Genomic DNA, 12,029 nt, shown 5'->3' on the forward strand with positions numbered 1-12,029 from the left:
TCCAGAACAGCCACTGAGCACACAGCTGATGTGCTTCTCAGGTGGGAAGCTGTTTCCCCCCGTGAAATAGTGAACCTCTCAGAGGCAGGGGCAGCGTCTTCTGCTTCTTCCCGCCCTCACAGGCCCATGACACCGCTATGCAAAGGGGTGCAAATAAAGGTGGCATGAATGAAGAATCAAGGGGGAAGTTAGCAGATGAAGGGAGAAATTTGGGATTGGGGGGTAGAGGGAGCTATGAACTCACTTTCTGAGCTGGCTTGGGCATGGTCCCGGCGGAAGGGCCCAGGGAGGGGGCCCTACGGTTGCAGGGCGCCTCTTTCCTAAGGAGCTTTGTTCTCCTCAACGCACACGCTGGAATCGCAGAAGGATGCCTCTCCCCTGGGCAGATTTTGCCACAAATTATCAGAGAGAGATCAAAATTAGGTGCGGCCTCTTCCAGCTGAAAAGTTGAAGACCGCCTCAGAACGCCTTACAGAGATGGATTTTATCAGCCGGTGGTGCTACCAAGAGCGGAGAGAAAATTGTTTTGGCATAAAAACCCACGTCCATTGGAGGCCCCTCCTAAAACATTTTTTTTTTTTTTAAGTAAAACAGCTCGTTCCTAAAGTTGTTTCTTCCAAATATAGAACCTACTTAAACAGAGTTTAACCTTTCTGAGGTTCAAGTTCATTTATTCTCTGCATATACAATTTCAGCAGCTCCTTTATGTCTAAGAACAAAGGTCTGTTAAAAAGAAACCATCTCAACGTCTCCTTGGACATCAAATAGTTCTTCAGAGGAAATGCTTTGATGAGTTAAGTGTAAATGAGTAAGAAACATACGGCTCGGGTTTCTCATCTAACGCACATGGATTTGAGAATGAAGAGGGGAAAACCTTTTGGGGAAATATGGTTTGGATTTGGGTCCTGCCTACAACACAAACACTGATTAACTTAAAGAATATGGATTTTTTTTCCTTAGGTCGCGTTCCCCACCTTCAGCCTGAAGCATTAGCAATCATTCTTTCTAAAGATTTAATGTCAGATTGTAAGGCGGGGGAGAATTTTTGATTAGGGGATTCACAGGTTACCAATGTTCAAGAACCAAATCATTTGGTGACAGATCCACTTCCCACCAGACTGGTTTTTAAAGTGTTTTTCAGAAACATCTCTCTGTTGGCTAAAGCATCTCCCTAACCAGGAGGAACCCGGAGCCCTGTGTCTGGGTGAACTGAAAACACGGCCTTCTGGTAACCAGGCTCAGTGGCTGGTCATCCCATTAAGAAGGTCTTTTCCTACCCGGGGTAGATGACTTTACCAGCGGCGGCCCTGATGTGACAAGAGGCATACACCAGGGAACCCAACTGAAGATGTTTTCTTTAGTCAGCACAAGCTTTCCTACAGCGGAGAGAAGGGAAAAATGGCATTAGGGATGTGAAAGCAGTTGACAGTGGATGTGGCACATGGAAGGTGCTCCCTATATGTTGGTTCTGTCTGAAAAGATCTAGAAATAGACCCCTATGGCCTCTGAGGCTGGGAACTGCTCATCCCACACAGCCCTGCTAAGGGGTGGGCCCAGCTGAAGGACCAGGCAGCCCTGATCCCCGGATGCGGTTTGCCAGGGCAGGAATGTCAGAGCAGGGATCTTAAGGCAGCCCAAACCCTGGCGCTGGTGCAGCCAGCTGTGTGACCCCGGCCAAGTTACTTCACCACTCGGGGCATCATTGTCTTTATTTTACCTATGTTTTTTTCTAGAACATAAAAATTACCATCTTGACCATTTTTAAGTGTAGGATTCAGTAGTTTTCAATACATTCGTATATATCCATAATGATGCACACCATCTATCTCCAATAACTTTTTTCATCTTGTAAAACTGAGGCTACATATCCACTTAAACTACAACTCCCCATTTCTCTCTCCTCCACCAGCTTCCGGCAATTCCCATTCTACTTTCCAGCTCTGTGATTTTGACTACATTCCTCATGTAAGTAGATTCATACAGACTTATTTCACTTAGCATAACATTCTCAAGGTGCATCATGTTGTGTCATATTGCAGAATTTCATTCCTTTTTAAGGCTGAATAATATTCTGTTGTGTGTATACACCACATTTTATTTATCCACCCATCTATTGATGGACACACGTAGTTTCTACATTTTAGCTATTGCAAATAACGTTGCTGTGAATATACAAATCTCTTTGAGACCCTGCTTTCACTTCTGTTGGGTATCTACCCTGAAGTGGAATTCCTGGATCATAGGGTAATTCTATTTTTAATTTTTTTGAAGAATCACCATACTGTTTTCCACAGCAGCTGCACCGTTTTACATTCTCACCAGGGGTCCAGTTTAACCACATCCTCGCAGGCCAACAATTGTTATTTTGTTTTGCTTTGTTTTGCTTGAACAATAGCCATCCTAATGGGTGTGAGGGGAATCTTGGTGTCTTGACCTACGAACTGTAGGGGTTCGACCATAGGCTGACCCTGAGCCCCCTCTTTCAAATGTCTCCTTATTTCCTCTGTCTACGTGTGTGTGTGTGTTACAAGGTGAAGGTTATGTCATGCAGGCTCTTTGCAATCCAGGCCACAACTTCCTGCTTGAAGAGCTTGCGAGTCAGAAGCTGGACTGCAGAAACAGCATCTGGGAGCAACACTCTTTGGATCAGAGAGGAGGTGAAAATGTGCTGGCCTTTGTCACGCCCTCGGCCTCTTTAAATACAGCCCAGCCTTCTGGTTCCGTCCGCGGAAGGGACTGGTGGTCTGACTATGGGCGGTGATCTCAAAGAAGGACTGTGCAGCCAATGACTCATCCTTTGGCCCAGCTAAGCCCCGAGAGAGGTCGGATTCACATGGGCACTTGCCTGGAAAAGGCGGAGGTTGACAAGGGGGTGGCTTTCTTAAGGAAACGCCTTTTCAAAGAACACATAAGTGCTTTGTTCCGGGGATAAAATATTTTCCTCGATGGTCTGTCACTGCCTGTTTGGAAAGCTGGTGGCGAGCAGATGCGAGAGGGAAGAACGTTTGCGTTCAAAGCAAACACAGTTCCCCAAGCAAAGCTGGTCCCGGCAGGATCCCGGGAGCAGCATGACAGGCAATTATTCAGTTTGGGGAAACCACCAGTGGAAGTGCTTGCTGGGGCTCCTTTCTTATGAAGTGCCGCCGGGCCTGCGTCCAGAGAAGGAAGAACATCTTCCCAAGACACGGGGCCCAGCTGCGTGGCCCCAGCGAGAATCCCGTGAATGCTGCTGTCGCCATCTGAGAACCAGAGGGGCTGCGCTGCGTCTTGCCAGGAAGGAAGCAGCTGACACGGGAGCAGGAACTCCTCTGTGAACTGTCACATCCGATGCAGCAGACCCGGCAGATCCTTCTGGGGACAGACCCCCAGGACTGGAGCCCTGGGGCCTGCCGAGCGCCCACTTGCAATGCCCGCTGGGGACAGGCCATCCGGGCAGGAGGTGACAGAGTCACAGAGGCCAAAGGGCGGGGGGGCAGGGGGCTGGGGGTGGGGGGCTGAGAACACCCCTCTTTCCCGTGGGTGCAGTTTCTGGGACTCTCCCTGGAGAGTTCGCCTGGACCTGGCAGTGATGGCTATGGAGGCCCCAGAGGAGGGAGGGAGGTGCCAGAGGTGAGCGGGGCTCCACTGGGGGCAAGAGCTGGGTGTGGAGGAGGCTGTTGGAGGCGTGAATGTCCAATAGGATCCCCCTTCCTGGCACAGTGTAGTGCTGTGGGAATGACTCTCAGGCACGGTGCCCCCGGGCCACCCACGCCGGCCACTACTGCTGCAGGTTGGGAACTGACCAGAGGTGCCAGGGCAGAGTGGCCAGCTGCTCACTGCCCCGAGGGCAAGAACCGGGGATCGTGGTGCCCGAGGGCTGATGGGACTCCAGTGTAGGCCAGATCCCTAAGTCCTTCGAGAGGGTGGACGGGGTGGAATGAGGCTCAAGGGGGCATCCTGCTGGCATTGGATCTCAGGGTCTGAGCAATTAATTGGAAGAATTTGAGATGTGGCTTATTTGATCCCCCAGGTAAAGGTAGAGGCAGATTTACCGTGCGGTTGGTGAAATTGATGTTTGAGTCCCCTTCACTAGCCTGGGCTTCTTCCGAGCCCACAGCTGCCTAGCATTGGGGTCACGGGGCATTTACTTTGGTCAAGTTTGAGAGGTAAGCATTTTTATATTCTTTTTCTTAGAAAGAACCTCTAGAATGATGAACCCCAAATGGAGGGCTCCACAAAACCTGGAGTTTTGAGTTGCACCCATGAACCGGCATCCACAAGCAGAAGACGGGAGCATTCTTGGGGCTTGGGCAGCACCAAAGCAGGCGCTGGGGGGAGGGGAGTGGGGGCCTCTGCGCCTGCCCCAGCCCTCGTGCTGGGAATCAAGAAGTGGTCTCAGTCCTCACCATCAAGGAATGGATGCTCTCAGAAACTTGGAAATAATTTCCTGACTAACACTCCAAAGGGGTGCAATCAATTTCCACTATTGATGGAGGTCTATTGACTCTCAGGCAGAGGGATCAAGATTAAATTGCACAAAATAGATGCAGAGACATAGAGCCTGGAACAGACGGACACATTTCAGAGGGAAAGCGGGGGTGGAGGGTAGGGGGTCGGGGGGGGGGGGGAGAGATTAACGGGGAATTTCTATGCACACATGCATAGCCCATGGACACAGACAATAGTGTGGCGAAAGCTTGGGAGGGGCGGGTGTGGGGTGGACGGGTCAATGAGGAAAAAAAAAACCACCAACAAAAAACCAAAGGGGACATCTGTAATACTTTCAACAATAAAGATAATTTTTTTAAAAAATAGCAGTCTGGAATTAGATTACCTGAGTCTTTAACTTGTCAAACTTCTCATTTCCCCATCTGTAATATGAAACAATACCAGTGAACTTCTTTTGAGGAATAAATTGGATAATTTTCCAAAAGCATAGTGCTGGGCACATAATTAATCTACATGTTAGTCTACCTAAATATGATTTTTCCTTCTTCTGGTCTGAGCAGCTGGAGATTAAAGGATTTCTTAAACACAACTAATTGTAATAATTTTTTAAAAATCTAGGTTTGGCTCAGTGGATGGAGCGTCGGCCTGCGGACTGAAGGGTCCTGGGTTCCATTCTGGTCAAGGGCACATGCCCCGGTTGCCGGCTCAATCCCCCATAAGGGACGTGCAGGAGGCAGTCGATCAATGACTCTCTCTCATCATTGATGTTTCTATCTCTCTCTCCCTCTCCCTTCCTATCTGCAATCAATAATATATATATATACATATATATATTTTTTTTTTTTTTTTTAATCAAGGGTTAGAATAGGACAAGTGGGAAAGGCCACGATGGCGAGTCCTGGTGTGAAATGAACCTTCGTCTCTCACCTGGGGGCAGCTTTGTTGCACCCACTGGGGTGAGTGCATGACGCCGGTGGCAGCCACTGAGGGGCACTGTGCTGACTCCACTGTCCTAAGCTTAAAAGGCAACTCCGCTGCTCGCCGCGATGTTATCTGGAAACCCAGCGAGTTCCTTCACCTGCCAACAAGCACGTTTCGGAGCAGTCGCTACTCAAGCACTCTGGTTTTGTCATTTCCCTTTGTAAGTTAAACTTACAAACCTCAGTCCGATCCAAGGCTGGCTGTATTATTCAGGATTCTGCAGGGAAATGGAACTGATAGGATACACATGCATACAAAATGCAGGGGTTAGGGGTGCGCTGACCCCCTGCAGAGTGGAAAACCCACGGATAACTCCCCCAAAGCTTAACACCTAATAGCCTACTGTTGACCAAAAGCCTTACTGATAACAGAGTCAATTAACACATATTTTGTATTATATTCTGTATGTATTATATATGTATTATATTGTATTATATTCTGTATTCTTACAACAAAGAATAGAGAAAGATATTAGAAAAATCATGAATTACATTTACTGTATTTATTTTATTTATTCCTTCATTTTTGTTGTTGTTGATCCTCACCCAAGGATATTTTTTCATTGATTTTTTTTTTTTTTTTTTTTTTTTTTTAGGGAGAGAGAAAGAGGGAGGGGAAGACAGACAGAAATATCAATGTGAGAGAAACACCTCAATTGGTTGCCTACTGCACGAGCCCTGAGCAGGGCCTGGGCTGGGGAGCAGTCTGCAACCAAGGTACATGCCCTTGACCAGAATCGAACACAGGACCCTTTGGTCCGCAGGCCTACACTCTATCCACTGAGCCAAACCGGCTAGAGCTACAGAATTTATTTTTTAAAATCCTTGTATAAGTGGACCTGTGCAGTTCAAACTCCTGCTGTTCAAGGGCCAACTGTATACACACACACACACACACACACACACACACACACACACACAGGGTCAACGCCCATACGTACTCACACACACAGTTCCCATATATATCGATTTGTGACAGGAACTAGCTCACAGATACAGAGGCAGGGAGGGCCCAGTGTGCTGTCTTTGTGCTGGAGAACTGGGGTGGCTGATGGTGAATTCAGTTTGAGTCAAAGGCCTGAGCACTGGGGGAGGGGCGGTGGTGGGAAGCCCTAGGCTGAGTTTGGAAGCCTGAGAATCGCGAGCTACCACGTCTGAGGGCAGGAGAAGGTGGATGCCTCAGCTTGACAGGAAGAGAACAAATCCACCCTCCCTCCTTTTGTTCTATTCAGGCTGTCAATGGATTGGGTGATGCCCACCACATGGCACGGGTGAGGGCCACCTGCTTTAGCCTTCCGATTCAAATGCCAACCTCTTCCTGCGACACCCTCACAGGAACCCCCAGAGGGGATGCTGTACTAGCCGATGGGCATCCTTGAGCCGGGCCCAGTGGACACACAAAACGAGACATCGCTCTGAGGTGTACCTGTCCCGTGGCCGTCCCTTCCGGGCTTATCTTTGCTGTTGGCATTATTCAGATGCGCATACACAGAACCTCTTAGCAGAGACTCAGCATTGAAGAATGGACCTGCAGCTGACTTTCCACCTCCCCTCGAAGTCTCTGAGCCTCTGCTCCACGCCCTCTGGGCGGCCTGGCGGGTCCAAAGAAAACATCAGGAAGACATGAGGGCGAGTGCAGGAGTGACTAGGTGCTTGGGAGCGTAGATATGTCTGTGGGTGGACACGTGTGTGATTGTAAGCATCATATTCGCACACACTGCTCCACGGTCAGCAGACTTGCTAACCACACAAAGGAAAACACCGTCGACTTTAATAGATGCTCTGGCGCGCTCGGGCCGTCAGAACAGCAGCTGGGGAAGTCTGAGACGCGGGGTGTTTTTTCAGCTTGCACCCATCACTGGGAACTGGGCGAGGCTGGGCGGAAAGGGGGGAAATGCGGAGCGGCAGCACAGGGATCCCGGGCATTGGATTCCGTGGTGGGAGAAGGCGGCCGGAATTCACGCGGCGACCAGCGGCCGCTCCTGCCCAGCTTGTGAAATCTAAGCCGGGGCTGCCCACCACTGGGATACAGATTCAAACCCATGCGGCTGCAGGTCTTCCGGAGACTGTGGCTGTCCTCACTGCTTGCGGCAGCAGCAACAAGTCCCAGTGAGTGAGCAGAACCTTGCCTGGGAAAAGGGGCAGGAAGGGGATTTCAAAAATAGACAGGAAAGCCTCCTCCTGGGAAGTTAGCGCTTTAGGGAGGGTCTAGCAGAGGGAGACCAGCGGGGCCCAGCTTGCAGGGGAGCCAGACCACATGGGCAGGCCGGGGAGGGCACAGACGTCACCTACTGTCCCATCCTGCCCGGTGAAGAGTGGCACTTCAAACTATTTGGCAGCGAGTCATCAGAAAAATGCTAATTTTCGTTTGGGAAAAACAGCATCTCCGTGGGACGTTTCACCCCCTTCACCCCCGTTATCTGCTCTCCCTGGAAAGACGGTGGTGGGAGAAGCCAGCCCCTTAGAAATGAAAGCCATATGCACACCAGATTTAAAAGCCAACGACCCGGGCCCTTACAGTACTGCTGACCGTAGGAATTCGGTATTTATGATTTACATTCTTTCCCAGACTTCGCTGTTTTTCAGAAGTGAAGAGCGGAGGTTTATGGCCTCGCCAGATCGTAAATCAGATTCCTGCGGGCAGGGGGAGCGCTCCAGGCAGGAGGCCTTGCCTCCGAGTTTGCAGGATGCATCAGGACACCAGGAACGGAACCGCATGGAGAGAGAGGACCCTGCTTCTGGGAGCGAGAGGCACCGCAGGCTGACAGGCATCCCTCCCCTCCCCGCAGCTGCCATCACACCCGGGCCCACATCTGGAGGCTGGCTCGGAGGCATGGCGTCCCTCACACAGCCAGAGCCTGGACCTGAGTCCTCGGGCCCCTTCCGAAGGCAGGGAGACGGGTGGGGGGGGGGGGGGGGAGTGCTTTGCTGAGGCCGAGGCGGGTGCGAGGGGAGACTCGATCCTACAGGAGGTGAGATGGGTGCACAGGAGTCCAGGAGCCTGGAGTGAACCTTAGGCTCCGGCTCCCCGACGCCCCCTGGTGGCTGCGTGCTCTTGTTCACCTGCTTAACCTGGAAGCCTCCAGGCCTTGGAAAATGGGGTAACACAGCAAACTCGCAGGACTCAAGAACACACATTCGGCCGCCCGCGTGGCTCAGTGGTTCCCGGTCAGGGCACATGCCCAGGTTGCCAGCTTGATCCTCAGTGTGGAGCCTGCAGGAGGCAGGCATCACTGTTTCTCATCTTTGGTGTTTCTACCTCTCCCTCTCCCTTCCTCTCTGAAATCAATAAAAATATTAAAAATATATTTTTTTAAAAAGGAGAGAAAAAAGAATACACATTCGGTGCTGGACACACGGTGGGCGGGCTGTGTGAGGGGTGCCCTTTCCCCTGGAAATGAAATGCTGCTCTCCAGGAAAGCCAGTGCCTATGTGGCCACTGGGAAGATTCCGGGGAGGGTCCCAGAGCCCCCTTTGGTCTCTCAAAGGTTCCCGGTGCTGTGCAAGCTTTCATCTGGAAGATTCGCTTGCAGTGACCCTGGTGAACCCCTCCCCCCGCTTCTGGTCTATATTTGATTCACTCAGAGGGTGGGGATCCTAAACATTTTTAAAGTGGGGCTTTCTTGCCCTGCCAGTTTGGCTCAGTGGATAGAGCATCAGCCCACAGACCGAAGGGTCCTGGGTTTGATTCCGGTCAAGGGCACATGCCCACGTTGTGGGCTCAATCCCCAGTAGGAGGCATGCAGCAGGCAGCCAATCAATGATTCTCATCATTGATGTTTCTATCTCTCTCCCTCTCTCTCAAATCAATAAAAATGTTAGAAAAAAAAAAGTGGAGCTTTCTTAAGCCTTTCCCAGGTTGCACTGTGAAACCCAGCACCTCTCCAGTCCACGCTGTAGGCGGTTGGATTTCTGAGAACGGGCGGAAACAGCTGTCGGGCGAGCAGGCCCAGGGTCTGCCATCCAGGGTTGGCCATGTGGACTGACGAGCACTCTGCCTGCGACTCCACACTGTCATTACGGCTATTGTGTGTCTGCTTCAGACATGAAAACGCACCATTTTGGTTCTTCAGTCTCAAATGTTTCTATTTTCCGTTTAATGGCAAACAAACCTCATTTCCTGTGGTTTGTAAAGCCACAGTTCCCTTTGCTCAGCATCCTATGGAGGCAGGGAACATGGTATCTGAGGCGCTGGGGAGACTGTGAGGAGGGGCAGGAGGCCAGGCAGCTCGAAGGAACTCTTCCTGCCACCTCTGGGCATGAGGGTGCCCACCAGTGGCAGGCCTCGGGGCAGGGTGTTTTCAGAGCATTCCCGTAGCAAAGGCAAACGATTCACACCGGCCACAGAGGTTGAGTCTGAGCCCAGCAGTGCTGAGGCTGGCTGGGTGGTTACATCAGCTGTGGCAGCAAACCTCTCAGGCAGACCCTGTTTTCTGAATGACGTTCCTGTCCCCATTGCGGCTCCAAGAGATGATGCTGGGACTTGCGAGTCCCTTGCGCCAGCACCGCGGGCAGGAAGCGTGCCTGTCACACCCTCCACCAGGCCAGTCTTCACCCCGAGTATTAAGATGTATAAACAGCTCAGCCCTGAGCCTTGGAGCTATGTGGACCTGCTGCACATCCCTGAGTGTTAGATACTGACGGCAAACATCTCAGGTCAGAAAGCTTCCAAACCCGCCCGACTGAGGCACAGAGGGAAGTCCAGGCAGACCCAGTCACGGTGAGCCTCTGAAATGGATGACAGGCAGTCTTCAGTAAGCAGGAGGCAAGGGGGACTTTACCTCTTAGCATCTCCACAAACTAAAAATTCACAGCCCTCCTTTTGTAGACACTCATAATTCCTTTAAGTTCACAGAAGATGGCAAAATAAAAAAGCTGTATGTATTGCATCAAAGATAATTCCAAAGTTCAATGAACATTTTCTTTACTTCATCTGCAATGGTTGTAGCATTAAGTCACCTGTGATTGCTGTGGCATCAGGTTTAGAATAAAATGTGACCCGGGGAAGAGCTGTAAATATCTAATTATGGGCAAGCAGACTGCGGCAGAGCGGTCTTCGCCATGACTAAGGCTGACCCCCTGAGAACAAAATCCCACACCCAATTCTTTCAGTGAACACACCTGAAGGAGAGGTGGGTTTGCAATGAAATCCCGATGAACTTAGAAGTCTTGGCTGACCTTGATTTTCATCATATAAATGGGAGAAATATTCCAGACTGCAACAGCCTGCCCGGGGGAGTCCCAGTTTTCCTAACAAGCACAAGGCTACACGGGAAGCCCACCCGCCAAACTGTGGCAGCCGGAGTTCCCCCGGCAGAACTCCAAGGGCACGCAAGTGAGATCCGTGTTTGAAGCGCTCGCTTCAGTCTGGCTTTCAATGTGTTTTTTCTTCTCCACCTCGTGTCTGGCCTTTTCTGTGTCCAACCGCCCGCGGAGAGGGCCTGCCCGCGTGCGTGCACTATTATACACAGAACAGCGGGTCCATCCCAGAGGCGGAGTCTTGACAAGAGGCATCACTTAGAAGGGCCTCGAAGCAGCTGCGGAGAGAGACCCACAGGTGCAGAGAATCTTATTTTATTTCTCCTGGGTGAGTGCTGTCCGCACAAGTCCTAGCACAAATAAGACTGGCATTTACAGGATGTCTTTTATCATCAAAATGTTTAACGGGTCAATGAAACGTCCCGGCTTCGCAGTGGGAGCAGTTTGGCAAGGCTTTTACAAATGGGAAACAGACAGAAAAGCCGGGAGAGGCCACGGAAAGACCCACAATGACAAAAAGAGAAAAGTATCTAACACGCAGGGCAATGCTACTTAAGGAGAAAAATACATAAAACATTCTTCCTGCATTCCATCTAAAATAGTGGGCTTTTGGGAGGACAGTTTGTAAATGGTGAGCGTGTGCTAATTTGCAAATAATGTCCCATATTAAATGAGGTCTCTGAAACATACATTCCATTTCCATCAGTGTGAGGCCCATTTCCATAGAAACGGGTGGGGAAAGTAGGCCAAAGCCACAGTATGGTTTCTAGGAGGAAGGGGACTGTGGGGCTGGCCGGTCATGGAAAGCACCGGTCTTGTAACCACTGGAGTCAGGAGCGCTTACTGAAAGGGGTTTTGGAAAAGCTTAAACTCCAAGAAAAGGCATGGAGTGTACCTGAGGACTTTCCTGGCCGATTCATACACGGCCGCATAGGGAAAACGGTCTCGTGTGTACTGGCTTTTTGCACAGCCCACAGGAAAGGCAGGGTCACCCCCCTGGGCTAACAGGTGCCTCTCCGCTGGCCTAGAAGGGAGCGTGCTTCTCAGGTGGGACTGAGCCATTCACCAACTCACAACCAGCTGGAGCGTGAAGGCGCTGGGCCCGACTCCCCCAGAAAACAGACGTGCAGACACTGAAGCGGCCCCGGAGAGGAGGAGGGTGGAGGCAGGCATGTGTAGGAGACAGAAGTACTCAGTGCCAGACAGCAAAGTGCAGGGCAAACAAATGCACTACATTCAACGGACACAATGGTTCCTCCGCGCCCGTTTCCTAAAGGCCTGCTTGCTGGGTTCTAACAGTGCCGTGGGCGCATTTTTTTTCTTTTAATGTTTTTAATTGATTTTTAGAGAAAGAGGAGGGGA

Source organism: Myotis yumanensis, unplaced genomic scaffold (assembly GCF_028538775.1).
Source record: "Myotis yumanensis isolate MYYU_CA2020_CCGP unplaced genomic scaffold, mMyoYum1.0.hap1 SCAF_15, whole genome shotgun sequence".
NCBI lineage: Eukaryota > Metazoa > Chordata > Mammalia > Chiroptera > Vespertilionidae > Myotis > Myotis yumanensis.